We start from the raw sequence: 15,776 nt of genomic DNA on the forward strand, positions 1-15,776 counted from the left end.
GAATAGACCACATACTGGGTCACAAATCAGGTCTCAACCAATATCAAAAGATTGAGATTATTCCCTGCATATTCTCAGACCATAATGCTTTAAAACTGGAACTCAAACACAAGAATAGATTTGGAAGAAATTCAAACACTTGAAAGCTAAAGACCATCCTGCTCAAGAATGTTTGGATCAACCAGAAATCAAAGAAGAACTTAAACAATTCATGGAAACCAATGAGAACGAAAACACATCAGTCCCAAACTGATGGGATACTGCAAAGGCAGTCCCAAGGTGGAAATACATAGCCACTCAAGCCTCACTCAAAAAAAAAGAAAAAGAAAAAGAAAAGAAAAGAAAAATCCCGAATTCACCATCTAACTTTACACCTTAAAGAATTAGAGAAAAAGCAACAAACATTTCCTCTGCCATGCATTAGAAATGAAATAATGAAGATTAGTGCAGAGATCAATGAACTAGAAACGAGAAATACAGTAGATCAGATCAACAAAACTAGAAGCTAGTTCTTTGAAAGAATTAGTAAGATCGATAAACCACTGGCCAGACTTATCCAAAAGAAAAGAGAAAGGACCCAAATTAATAAAATTATGAATGAAAGGGGAGAGATCATGGCTAACACCAAGGAAATAGAAACAATTATTAGAAATTATTATCAACAACTATATGCCAATAAATTAAGCAACATGGAAGAAATGTAAGCCTTCCTGGAAACCTATAAACTACCAAGTCTGAAGCATGAAGACACTGACAACCTGAATAGGCCAATAACCAGTAAGGAGATTGAAGCAGTGATCAAAAACCTCCCAAAAAACAAGAGTCCAGGGCCTGATGGATTCCCTGGGGAATGCTACCAAACATTCAAAGAAGAAATAATACCTATTCTCCTGAAGTGGTTTCCAAAAAGAAACAGAAGGAAAGCTTCCAGACTCATTCTATGAGGCCAGCATTACCTTAATTCCCAAACCAGGCAAACACCACATCAAAAAGAAGAATTTTAGACCAATATCCCTGATGAATATGCATTCCAGTTCTCGATAAAATCCTAGCTAATAGAATCCAACAATACATTAAAAGGATCATCCACCACGACCAAGTGGGATTTATCCCCGGAATTCAAGGGTTGTTCAACATTTGCAAATCAATTAATGTGATAGAACACATTAATAAGAGGAGAGAGAAGAGCCATATGGTCCTCTCAATTGATGCAGAAAACACATCTGACAAAATACAGCATCCTTTCCTGATTAAAACACTTCACAGTATAGGGATAGAGGGAACGTTCCTCAAGTTCATAAAATCCATCTATGAAAAACCCACAGCAAATATCATCGTCGATGGGGAAAAGCTGAGAGTCTTTCCGTTAAGATCAGGAACATGTCAAGCATGTCCACTCTCACCACTATTGTTCAACATAGTACTAGAAGTCCTAGCAACAGCAATCAGACAACAAAAAGAAATAAGGGTATTCAAATTGGCAAAGAAGAAGTCAAACTCTCTTCGCAGATGACATGATAGTTTATGTGGAAAACCCAAAAGACTCGACCCCCAAATTACTAGAAGTCATACAGCAATTCAATAATGCAGCAGGATACAAAGTGAATGCACAGAAAAGTTGCTTTCTTATACACTAACAATGCAACTGTGGAAAGAGCAATTACAGAAATGATTATATTTACAAAAGCACCAAAACCATAAGATACCTTGGAATAAACCTAACCAAAGAGGTAAAGCATCTATACTCTAGGAACTACAGAACACTCATGAATGAAATTGAAGAAGACAGAAAAAGATGGAAAAACATTCCATGCTCATGGATCAGAAGAATGAACATAGTTAAAATGTCTATCCTACCCAGAGCAATCTATATCTTCAATGCCATCCCGATCAAAATTCCAATGAAATTTTTCAAAGTCCTGGAACAAACAATCCTAAAATTTGTATGGAATCAGGAAAGACCCTGAATCACAAAGGAAATGTTGAAAAAGAAAAACAAAGCTGGGGGCATCATGTTGCCTCATTTCAAGCTATATTACAAAGCAGTGATCACAAAGACAGCATACTACTGGCACAAAAACAGACATATAGATCAATGGAACAGAATAGAGAGCCCAGATATAGACCCCCAACTCTATGGTCAAATAATCTTCAAGAAAGCAGGAAAAAATATTCAATGGAAAAAAGACAGTCTCTTCAATAAATGGTGCTGGGAAAACTGGACAGCTATTACAGAAGAATGAAACTCGAAAACTCTCTAATACCATACACATATAAACTCAAAATGGAAGAAAGACCTGAATGTGAGACAGGAATCCATCAAAATCCTATAGCAGAACTTTTGCAGTAACCTCTTTGACATGGGCCACAGCAACTTCTTTCAAGGTACATCTCCAAAAGCTAGTGAAACAAAAGCAAAAAAGAACTTTTGGGACTTCATCAAGATCAAAAGCTTCTGCACAGCAAAGGAAACAGTCAACAAAACAAAGAGGCAACCCACAGAATGGGAGAAGATATTTGCAAATGACACTACAGATAAAGGGCTGGTATACAAGGTCTATAAAGAGCTTCCCAAACTCAAAACCCAAAAAACAAATAATCAAGTCAAAAAATGGGCAGAAGACATGAACAGACACTTCTCCAAAGAAGACATACAAATGGCTAACAGACACATGAAAAAAATGTTCATCATCATTAGCCATCAGGGAAATCCAAATCAAAACCACATTGAGATACCACCTTACACCAGTTAGAATGGCAAAAATTGACAAGGCAAAAATCAACAAATGTTGGAGAGGTTGTGGAGAAAGGGGAACCCTCTTACACTGTTGGTGGGAATGCAAGTTGGTACAGCATCTTTGGAAAACAGTGTGGAGGTGCCTCAATAAATTAAATATAGAGCTACCCTATGACCCAGCAATTGCACTACTGGGTATTTACCCCAAAGTCACAGATATAGTGACAAGAAGGGCCATACGCACCCCAATTTTCATAGCAGGAATTTCCACAATAGCCAAACTGTGGAAAGAGCCGAGATGCCCTTCAACAGATGAATGGATAAAGAAGATGTGGTCCATATATACAATGGAATAATACTCAGCCATCAGAAAGGATGAATACCCAACTTTTACATCAACATGGATGAGACTGGAGGAGATTATGCTAAGTGAAATAAGGCAAGCAGAGAAAGTCAATTATTATCTGGTTTCACTTATTTGTGGAACATAAGGAATAGCATGGAGGACATTAGGAGAAGGAAGGGAAAAATGAATGGGGGGAAAATGGAGGGAGACGTGAACCATGAGAGACTATGGACTCTGAGAAACAAACTGAGGGTTTTAGAGGGGAGGGGCATAGGAGAATGGGTTAGCCTGGTGATGGGTGTTAAGGGGGGCACGTACTGCATGAAGCATTGTGTATTACACCAAAACAATGAATCGTGGATCATCACATCAGAAACTAATGATGTAATGTATGGTGATTAACATAACATAATAATAAAAAAAAAACCTAATGATGTATTTTGTCTTGATTAACATAACATAATAAAATAAAATTAAAAAATAAAATAAAATGGATGAAAGTCCTAAATGTGAGACAGGAAACCATCAAAATCCTAGATGGAAACACAGGCAGGACCCTCTTTGACATCAGCCGTAGCAACTTCTCACTAGATATATCTCCTGAGGGAAGGGAAACAAAAGCAAAAATAAACTATTGGGACTTCATCAAAATAAAAATGCTTCTGCACAATGAAGGAAATAATCAACAAAACTAAAAGGCAACCTATAGAATGGGACAAGATATTTGCAAACGACATATCTGATAAAGGTTTAGTATCCAAAATCTATAAAGAACTTATCAAACTCAACACCCAAAAATACAAATAATCCAAGTAAAAAATGGGCAGAAGACATGAATAGACATTTTTCTAAAGAACACGTCTAGGTGGCCAATAGACACATGAAAAGATGTTCAACATCGTTCATCATCAGAATAGTGCACATCAAAACTATAATAGATATCACCTCACACCTGTCAGAATGGTTAAAATTAACAACAGAAGAAACAACAGGTGTTGGTGAGGATCTGGAGAAAAGGGAACTTTCCTGCACTGTTGGTGGGAATGTAAATTGGCGCAGCCAATATGGAAAACAGCATGGAGATTCCCCAAAAAGTTAAAAATAGATCTACCCTACAATCCAGCAATTGCACTACTAGGTATTTACACAAAGAATGCAAAAATACTAATTTGAAGGGATACCCGCACCCTGATATTTATAGCAGCATTATCTACAATAGCCAAAGTATGGAAAGAGCTGACGTGTCCATGAACTGATGAACGGATAAAAAATATGTGGTACATAAACAGAATGGAATGTTAATCGGCCATAAAAATAATGAAATCTTGCCATTTGCAATGACATGGATGGAGCTAGAGTGTATTATGCTAAGTGAAATAAGTCAGTCAGAGAAAGACAAATACCATATGATTTCACTCATCTGTGGAATTTAAGAAACAAAACAAATGAGCAAAGGGGAAAAAAGAGAGAAGCAAACCAAGAAACAGAAGGGAGGTGGGTAGGTGATGGGTATAAGGAGGGCACTTACTCTGAATAGCCCCAGGTGTTGTAGGGAACTGATGAATCACTAAAATGTATTTCTGATACTAATATTAAGGTGTATGTTAACTAACTGTAATTTAAATAAAAACCTAAAAATATAGTGGCCTTTATATACACAAAGAAGAAAATTACTGAAAAAGATACAAAGACATCAATCCAATATCCAAAATTATCAAAACCAATAAAATACTTAGAAATTAATTTAACCGAGAAGGTGAAAGATTTCTATTCTGAAAACTAAGAGACGTTAATGAAAATAAAATGAAAGAAGGCAAAAATAAATGGAAAGTTATCCATAGTCATGGATTAGAATTAATATTGTTAAAAAGAATACTACCAAATGCCATCTATAGACTCAAATAATTCCTTATCAAGATTATAATGATATCTTTTACAAACATATATAAAGCAATTCTAAAATGTATATGGAATCACAAATGACTCCAAATGAACCCAAAATACTAAGAAATGAGAACAATGCAGGATGCAACACACTTCATGGTTTCATATGATACTATAAAACTATAGTAATTGAAACAGTATGGTACTGGCATAGAAACACAGAAACAGATCAATGGAATATTACTGAGAGCCCAGAAACAAACCCCCAAGCATATGCAGTCAACTATTATTTGACAAGGGAGCGAAAAATAATCAATAAAGAAAAGATAATCCCCCAAAAATGGTACCAAATATTTAGATATTTACATGTAAAAGAAAGAAAACTGACACCCATATTACATCATCCACAAAAATTAACATGAAATGAATTAACAATTTAAATGTAAGACCTAAAACCATGAAACTCTTAGCAAAATGCAGAAAAATAGCTCCTTGATGACATGGTTCTTGATAATGCTTTTTTGGAAATCACATTTCAGCACAAGCAACAAAAAAACTAAACAATTAGGATTACATTAAATTCAGAATTTTCTGCACAGCAAAAGAAATAGTACAGAAAATGAGAAGGTGACCTATGGAATGGGAGAAAGTATTTGCAAACCATATATCTGAAGGAGACCATCTCCAAAATAGACCAGCCAGACCTATGCTGGGAGCCTCTCTGCAGCAATGCTAACAACTTACCTACCCAAATCTGTGACTTCCTTCTCTCACAGGATATTTGAATCATTCAGTTTCTTAAAGAGAGTGATACAATTTGTTTTGACAGAGACAGTGCATCTAAGGGGTAATTTTACTATGTATGATGTGAAAAGGTGCTTACTGTGTTTAAGCATAACCACTTAGGCTTTATATTTGTTTTCCTATATCTATGTTTGTATAGATGGATGGATGAATGAATAGTATATTATTGTGATTTACATTTGTAATGTCCTAATGTAATTCCATAATAGATGTTGAGCATTAATTCTTGTATATATTTGGCTCCTGGATATCTCCTTTAAGGAAATATTTATTCAGTTCTTGTCCCCATTTTTAATGGGTTATTTCCTTACTATATTTTAGTAGTATGAGTCTTTTATATATTACAAATACACATATCACATCATATATAGGATTTGCAAATATTATCTCTTATTGTGCACAAAGTCTTTTCACCTTCTACTTACAGTCATTTGAACTTCATTAGTTTCTAATTTTGACAAAATCCAATTTATTCATATTTATTGATTGCCTCTGCTTTTGGTGTCATACTGAAAATCCATTATTGAATCTGTGATCATGCAGACATGTATCTGATTGATTCTAAGAGCTTCACAGATTTATGTCTTTGACATATTTTGAGTTAATTTTGTATAAGGTATAAGATAAATGTCCAATTTCATCATTAACGTGTTGATGTCCATTTTTCACACCAACATTTATTGAAAAGGTTGTTCTTTCCTTTTAGATGGTCATAACACCATGTCAAAAACTTAACTGAACATAGGTAGAGAGGTGTATTTCTGAACTCTTAATACTAATCCATTGATCTATATGTTTAATCTGATGTAAGTACCACACTCTTTTGATTACAATAGCTTTGTTGTAAATTTGAAATTAGAAAATTTAAGTCCTTAACAGATATATTCAGAACATTTCAACAAAAAGCAGCAGAATACACATTCTATTCAAGGGCGCATGGGACATCCAGAATAGAAGACATACTGGGTCACAGATCAGGCCTCAACTGCTACAAAAAGGTGGAGATCATACCATCCATATTTTCTGAAGCACAGTGCTATGAAATTTGAAGTCAACCACAAGAAAAAATTTGGAAAGACAACAAATACATGGAGGTTAAAAAACATTCTACTAAAGAATGAAAAGATCAACCAGAAAATCAAAGAAGAAATGAAAAAAAATACATGGAAACAAATGAAAATGAAAACATGATAGTCCAAAACTTTTGTGAGGCAACAAAAGCAGTCCTAAGAGGGAATTAAATAGAAATACAGGCCTATCTCAAGAAGCAAGAAAAATCTCAAATACACAACCTAACCTTACACTTAAAGGAGATAGAAAAAGAACAACAAATGAAGCCTAAAGTCAGAAAAGGGGAAATAATAAAGATTAGAGCAGAAATAAAGGACATAGAGACAAACAAACAAACAAAATAGAACAAATCAATGAAACGAGGGGCTGCTTCTTTGAAAAGTTTAATAAAATTTATAAATCACTATTCAGACTTATCAAAAAGAGAAAGGACCCAAATAAATGAAATCATGAATGAGAGGAGAAATCACAATGAATACCACAGAAATACAAACAATTATAAGAGAACATTATGAAAAATTATATGGCAAAATCTGGACAGCCTGAAAGAAATGGATAAATTCCTAGGAACATATTAACTACCAAAACAGAAACAGGAAGAAATAGAAAACTTGAACAGACCAATAACCAACAAAGAAATTGAATCAGTAATCAAAAATTTCCCAATAAACAAAAGTCCAAGGCAAGATGGCTTCCCAAGGGAATTCTTTTTTTTTTTTTTTTAAATATTTTATTTATTTATCTGACAGAGAGAGACACAGCAAGAGAGGGAACACAAGCAGGGGGGTGGGAGAGGGAGAAGCAGGATTCCTGCCGAGCAGGGAGCCTGATGCAGGACTCGATCCCAGGACCCTGGGACCATGACCTGAGCTGAAGGCAGCCGCTTAACTGACTGAGCCACCCAGGTGCCCCTCCCAAGGGAATTCTACCGAACATTTATTTTTTTTAATTTTTTTAAAGATTTTATTATTTATTTGAGAGAGAGAGGGATAGAACACAAGCAGGGGGAGCAGCAGAGAGAGAGGGAGAAGCAGGCTCCCCGCCAAGCAGGGAGCCCGATGCAGGGCTCGATCCCAGGACCCTGGGATCATGACCTGAGCCGAAGGCAGACGCTTAACCGATTGAGCCACCCAGGCGCCCCTCTACCAAACATTTAAAGAAGAGTTAATACCAATCTTCTCAAACTCTTCCAAAAAATAGAAATGGATCAAAAACTTACAAATTCATCCTATGAGGCCAGCATTACATTGATACCAAAACCAGAGCAAGGCTCCACTAAAGAAGAAAACTACAGGTCAATATTCCTGATGAATACAGATGCAAAATTTCTCAATAAAATACTAGCAAATCGAATCCAATAGCACATTAAAAAAATCATTTACCACAGTCAAGTGGGATTTATTCCTCAGTTTCAAGTTTGACTCAATATTTGCAACTCAGTCAATGTTATACACCACATTAATGAAAGGAAGGATAGGAACCACATGATCCTTTCAATAGATGCAGAAAAACCATTTGACAAAGTACAACATCCATTCATGATAAAAAACCTCAACAAACGAAGGTTAGAAGGAACATACCTCAATATAATAAAGGCCATATATGAAAAACCCACAGCTAATATCATCCTCAATGGGGAGAAACTGAGAGCTTTTCCTCTATGGTCAGGAACAAGACAGGGATGTCCACTCTCACCACTGTTACTTAACATAGTACTGGAAATTCTAGCCTCAGCAATCAGACTTAAGAAAAAGAAAGGAAACACATCTAAATTGGCAAAGAATTCAAACATTCAATATTTGCAGATGCCATGATACTCTATATAGAAAAGCCAAAAGACTCCACCAAAACACTGCTAGAAATGATATATGAATTCAGTAAATTTGCAAGATACAAGATCAACATACAGAAATAGGTTGTGGGGCACTTGAGTGGTGCAATCAGTGAAGTGTCCAATTCCTGATTTCAGCTCAGGTCATGACCTCAGGATGGTGAAATCAAGCCCCGTGTCAGGCTCCTGGCTCAGTTCAGAGTCTCCTTAAGGCTCTCTCTCCTTTGCCCCTCCCCTGCTCCCTCTCTCTCTCTCTCTCTCAAATAAATCAATCTTAAAAAAAAGAAATTGGTTGCATTTCTATACACCAATAATGAAGCAGCAGAAAAAGAAATCAAGAAATTGATCCCATTTACAACTGCACTAAAAGTCATATGATACCTAGGAATAAACCTAACAAAAGGTGAAAATATCTGTATTCTGAACATTGAAAATACTGAGGAACGAAATTGAAGATGACACAAAGAAATGGAAAGATATTCCATATTCATGTATTTGAAGAACAAATATTCTTAAAATGTCTATATTACCCAAAGCAATTTACACATTGAATGCAATCCCTAGCAAAACAAAACCAGCCTCTTTCACAGAGCTAGAACAAACAATCCTAAAATTTGTATGAAACCACGAGACCCCATATAGCCAAACAATCTTGAAAAAGAAAAGCAAAGCTGAAGGCATCACAATTCCAGACTTCAAGTTATATTACAAAGCTGTGGTGTTCAAGACAGTATGGTACTAGCACAAAAAGAGACACATAAATCAATGGAACAGAATAGAAAATCCAGAAATGAACCCACAGTATGGGAAATTAATCTTCGCTAAAGCATGAAAGATTATCCAATGGATAAAAGACAGTCTCTTCAGGAAGCCTATGTGGCTCAGTCGGTTAAGCATCTGCCTTTGGCTCAGGTCATGATCCCAGGGTCCCAGGATCGAGTCCCGTATTAGGCTACTTGCTCAGCGGGGAGCCTGCTTCGCCTCTGCCTGCCACTCCCCCTGCTTGTAAGCACTCTCTCTGACAAATAAATAAAAAATGAATAAAAAAAATAAAAGACAGCTTCTTCATAAAATGGTGTTGGGAAAACTGGATAGCAACATGAAAAATAATGAAAATGGAACACATTCTTACACCATACACAATAATAAATTCAAAATGAATGAAAGATCTAAATGTGAGGCAGGAAACCATCAAAATCCTAGAGAACACAGGCAGTAACCCCTTTGACATGAGCCATAGCAAATTCTCACTAGGTGTATCTCTTAAGGCAAGCGAAACAAAAGCAAAAATAAACTATTGGGATTTCATCAAGGTAACAACCTTCTGCGTAGTGAAGGAAACAGTCAACACAACCAAAAGGCAAACTATGGAATGGGAGAAGATCTTTGTTTGCAAATGACTTATCTGATAAAGGTTTAGTATCCAAAATCTATAAAGAACTTATCAAACGTGGGGCACCTGGGTGGTTCAGTCAGTTAAGTGTCTGCCTTTGGCTCAGGTCATGAGCCCAGGGTCCTTGGATCGAGCCCCATGTTGGCCTACATGCTCAGTGGGGAGTCTGCTTCTCCCTCTTCCTCTTCCCCTACCACAGCCTGTTCTCTCTCTCTCAAATAAGTAAAATATTTTTTAAAAAGAACTTATCAAACTCAACACTCAAAAAATGAATGATCCAGTTAAAAAATTGGCAGAAGACATAAATAGATATTTTTCCCAAAGGAGACATCCAGATGGCCAACAGACACATGAAAAGATGCTCAACATCACTCATCATCAGGAAAATAGAAACCAGAAGTGTTTTATCTTGATGAAGTCCCAAAAGTTCATTTTCGCTTTTGTTTCCCTTACCTTTGGAGACGTATCTTGAAAGGAGCTGCTGTGGCCGATGTCAAAGAGGTTACTGCCTATGTTCTCCTCTAGGATTTTGATGGATTCCTGTCTCACATTGAGGTTTTTCATCCATTTTGAGTTTATCTTTGTGTATGGTGTAACAGAATGGTCGAGTTTCATTCTTCTGTATATAGCTGTTCAATTTTCCCAGCAGTCAACAAAACAAAGAGGCAGCACATGGAATGGGAGAAGATATTTGCAAATGACACTACAGATAAAGGGCTGGTATCCAAGGTCTATAAAGAACATCTGAAACTCAACACCCAAAAAAACAAATAAGTCAAAAAATGGGCAGAAGACATGAACAGACACCTCTCCAAAGAAGACATAGAAATGGCTAACAGACACATGAAAAAATGCTCATCATCATTAGCCATCAGGGAAATCCAAATCAAAACCACATTGAGATACCACCTTACACCAGTTATAATGAATTGACAAGGCAGGAAACAACAAATGTTGGAGAGGACGTGGAGAAAGGGGAACCCTCTTACACTGTTGGTGGGAATGCAAGCTGGTACAGCCACTTTGGAAAACAGTATGGAGGTTCCTCAAAAAGTTAAAAATAGAGCTCCCCTATGACCCAGCAATTTCACTACTGGGTATTTACCCCAAAGATACAGATGTAGTGAGAAGAAGGGGCACCTTCACCCCAATGTTCATAGCAGCAATGTCCACAATAGCCAAACTGTGGAAGGAGCCAAGATGCCCTTCAACACACGAATGGATAAAGATGTGGTCCATATATACAATGGAACATTACTCAGCCATCAGAAAGGATGAACACCCACCATTTGCATCGACATGGATGGAACTCGAGGGGATTATGCTAAGTGAAATAAGTCAAGCAGAGAAAGACAATTATCATATGGCTTCACTTATATGTGGAACATAGGAATAGCATGGAGGACATTAGGAGAAGGAAGGGAAAAATGAAGGGGTGGAATCAGAGGGGGAGACGAACCATGGGAGACTATGGACTACAGGAAACAAACAGGGTTTCAGAGGGCAGGTGGATGGGTGTGATGGGTATTAAGGAGGGCACGTATTGCATGGAGTACTGGGTTTATACGCAAACAATGAATCATTGAATACTACATCAAAAACTAATGAGGTAGTATATGGTGACTAACAAAATAAAATAAAAATAAAAAAAGGAAAATACAAATCAAAACTATAATGAGATATCACCTCACACCAGTCAGAATGGCTAAAATTAAGAACACAGTAAAGAACAGGTGTTGGCAAGGATGTGGAGAAAGGGGAAACCTCTTACACTGTTGGGTGAGAATGTAAACTGATGCAGCCATTCTGGAAAACAGAATAGAGTTTCCTCAAAAAGTTAAAAACAAAAAATGATAAATAAATAAATAAAATTTTTTAAAAGTTAAAAATATATCTATCCTATAATCCAGCAGTTGTACTACTAGATACTTACTCAAATGGTACAAAAATCCTGATTTGAAAGGATACATGCACCCAATGTTCACATCAGCATTATCAACAATAGCCACATTATGGAAAGAGCCTAAATGTTCATTGACTGATGAATGGATATAGAAGATATCTTTCTATATATAATAGATATATATCTCTATCTATCTACCTAACTAACCTATATAATGTAATATTCCTCAGTCATCAAAATGAATGAAATCTTGCCATTTGCAGTGAAGTGGATGGAGCTAGAGAATTATGCTAAGTGAAATAAGACAGAGAAAGACAAATACCATATGATTTCACACATGTGGAATTTAAGAAACAAAATAAACATTGGGGAAAAAAGAGAGGTAAACCAAGAAACAGACACAACTATAGAGAGAACAAACTAATGGCTACTGGAGTGGAGGTGGGTGAGGAATGGGTTAGATAGGTGACTGGTATTAAGGAGGGCACTTTTTGTGATGAGCACTGAGTGTTGTATGTAAGTGATCAATCACTGTATTCTACACCTGAAACTAATATTGCACTGTATGTTAACTAGCTAGGATTTAGGAGAAAAAAGAAAAGTTAAGTCCTCTAGGTTTGTTTTCCCTTGTCATGTTTGTTTTGGCTATTTGGATTCCATTTGGATTCCTCGCAATGCCATATGGATTTTAGTGTTGGGTTTTTCATTTTTGCCAACGAAGACATCAAGTTTGGACAGTGATTACTTCCTAAATGTAGTTTATAATGGTGAGTATTGCCAACACTGGAAAATAAAGTCTTCCAGCGATGGACATGAGGTAACTTTTTATGTAGTTATGTCTGTTAAATGTCTATCTGTGATTATTTGTAGCTTTCAGTGTGCAAGTTTGTACTTCTTTGGTTAAGTATATTACTAGCTTTAATGCTACTGGAAATGGAACCGTGTCCCTAAAGTACCTTTTAAATGTTTCATTGCTAGTGTTACATGTGTTGGTGTAAAGTATGTCTATTCTACCCTTGTTGAATGGAGTATTTTATATATGTCTGTTAGGTAAATTATATTTATAGATACATGAATATATCTATATATGTTGAAGTCCACCTTTCTTTATTAATGTTGTCTGGTTCTTCTACTCATTAATAAATACTTGACATAGAAGCATCCAAAAAATAAAATGAAATAAAATGAAGTTTCCACATTCAGCTATAACTTATACTCCCAAATAATCTTTCTGTACCTCCTTAACACTGTTTAAACATTATCCTTACAGCTCTTGCATTTATATGTATGTATAAATACTCATATATTTTCACAAACCCCTAACCCATTTTACACAGTGTCCACAGTGTCAATGAAAGAGAACAAGGCCATCAAGTGAAAATATCTACTTTTGCACCTGATGCTCACACACTTAGTTCTTTCTCTGTCTTTCCACCCAGTCTCCATAGAAGAGGTATTCTTAATTATGGCTTATGCTAATCTTTTCATTTTGACTGTAACTTTCACCCCCCTCTTGTCTCCTCCTCATGAGTCTTATTCTACCAGAAACCCACTGTCTCTTTAATATCTTCAACCTTATCTTCTTTAATGTTCTAAATATCAGCAATTTCAGGAAGCCTTCTTTCACCCAAAATGGGTAAGGTTCCTTTTGTTTATATTTACCTTTGATTTAACACTTAATATACTATACTGTCATCATTGATTTTCTTTTCTGTAAAAGAAAGGACAGAGATCATTTCTGATTCAGCAGTCTCCTTAACACCAGACATATTTCCTGGCCCAAAGTTTGTTGATGAAGGAAGAATGAGGAGATAGTCCCAAATGCTAGAGTGGCAATCAAATGAAATTAGATAGACATCAATGGGGGAGAATAAGAACTGAATTGTAACCTACTTGAGAGTAAAACTCATATTTTGTGTGCTTCTGGTAGCAGCTCCATGTCTTATATAGTACAAAGCACATTGTAAGATATTTGGTAAATATTTGTTGATTGTTCTGATAACACAAATAAAGCATTAGTGAGGCTGTTTGGGTTAGAGCAGACACTGGAAAATGTAAGCCCTTGCAAACACCACTTACTAAAGAACAGAATTCTGCACCAGTCTTTACAGTCTTTTTTCTTTTTCTTTTTCTTTTTTTTTTACACAAGGTGAAATTATGCCCTCTGATGGAACCACTGTTCTGCCTAACAAACTCCTATTTATCCCCCCACATTCATCTTTAAATGCTGCTTACTCTTGGAAGACTATCCTGACATTTTCAAGCAGAGTTAAGTACTTTTCCATCTGTAGATCACGATGCCTTGTTCTTCTCTGAAATTATAATGATTTGATATAATTATTTCTACACTTGAAGGTACAGATAATATTCTAATCACTTTTATCAACTTAGTCCTCTAATGTTAGTGTCTGAAATATTTGTTCCTTTTTTTAATTTAAATTCAATGTTTAATAATTCGTCAGTTGCATATAACAACCAGTATTCATCACATCACATACCCTCCTTAATGCCCATCACCCAGTTGCCCCATCATCCCACCCACCTCCCTTTCTGCAAACCTCAGTTTGTTTCCCAGTCAAGAGTCTCTCATGGTTTGTCTCCATCTCTGATTTCTTCCCATTCAGATTTCCCTCCCTTGCCTATGGTCCTCTGCAGTATTTCTTATATTCCAGATATGAGTGAAACAATATGATAATTGTCTTTCTCTGATTGACTTATTTCACATAGCATAACACCCTCCAATTCCATCCAATCGATGTAAATGGTAAGTATTCATCCTTTCTGATGGCTGAGTAATATTCCAGTGTATATATAAACTACACCTTCCATTTCCATTCATCTGTTGAAGGACATCTTGGCTCTTCCACAGTTTGGATATTGTAGACATTGCTGCTATAGACACCAAGGTGCAGGTGCCCCTTCTTTTCACTACATCAGTACCTTTGGGGTAAATACCCAGTAATGCAATTGCTGGGCCATAAAGTAGCCCTATTTTTAATGTCTTGAGGAACCTCCATACTGTTTTCTAGAGTGGCTGTACCAGCTTGCATTCCCACTAACAGTGTAAGAGTTTTCTCCACATCCTCACCAACATTTGTTGTTCACTGTCTTAATTTTAGCCATATCTCGTTGTGGTTTTGATTTGTATTTCCTTGATGTCAAGTGACGTGGACCATTTTTTCATGTGTTTGTTGGCCACTTGCATGTCTTCTTTGAAAAAAATGTCTGTTCATGTCTTCTGCCCATTTCTTTCCCTTTATCTGATATGTCATTTGCAAATATCTTCTCCCATTGTGTAGGGTGCCTTTTACTTTTGTTGACTGTTTCCTTTGCTATGCAGAAGCTTTTTATCTTGTTGAAGTCCCAACAGCTCATTTTTGCTTTTGTATCCCTTGCCTATAGAGACGTGTCTTGCAAGACGTTGCTGCGGCCAAGGACAAAGAGCTTGCTGCCTGTGTTCTCCTCTAGGATTTTGATGGATTCCTGTCCCACATTTAGGTCTTTCAACCATTTTGAGTTTATCTTTGTGTATGGTGTAAGAGAATGGTCCAGTTTCATTCTTCTGCATGTGCCTGTCCAATTTTCCCAGCAGCGTTTATTGAAAAGACTGTTCTATTTCCATTGGATGTTCTTTTCCGCTTTGTCAAAGATTAGTTGACCATAGAGTTGAGGGTCCATTTCTGTGTTCTCTATTCTGTTCCATTGATCAATGCGTCTGTTTTTGTGCCAGTACCATGCTGTCTTGATGATCACAGCATTGTAATATAGCTTGAAGTCAGGCATTGTGATGGCCACAGCTTTGGTTTT

This window comes from Phoca vitulina, unplaced genomic scaffold, assembly GCF_004348235.1.
Source record: "Phoca vitulina isolate PV1807 unplaced genomic scaffold, GSC_HSeal_1.0 scaffold112, whole genome shotgun sequence".
Lineage (NCBI taxonomy): Eukaryota > Metazoa > Chordata > Mammalia > Carnivora > Phocidae > Phoca > Phoca vitulina.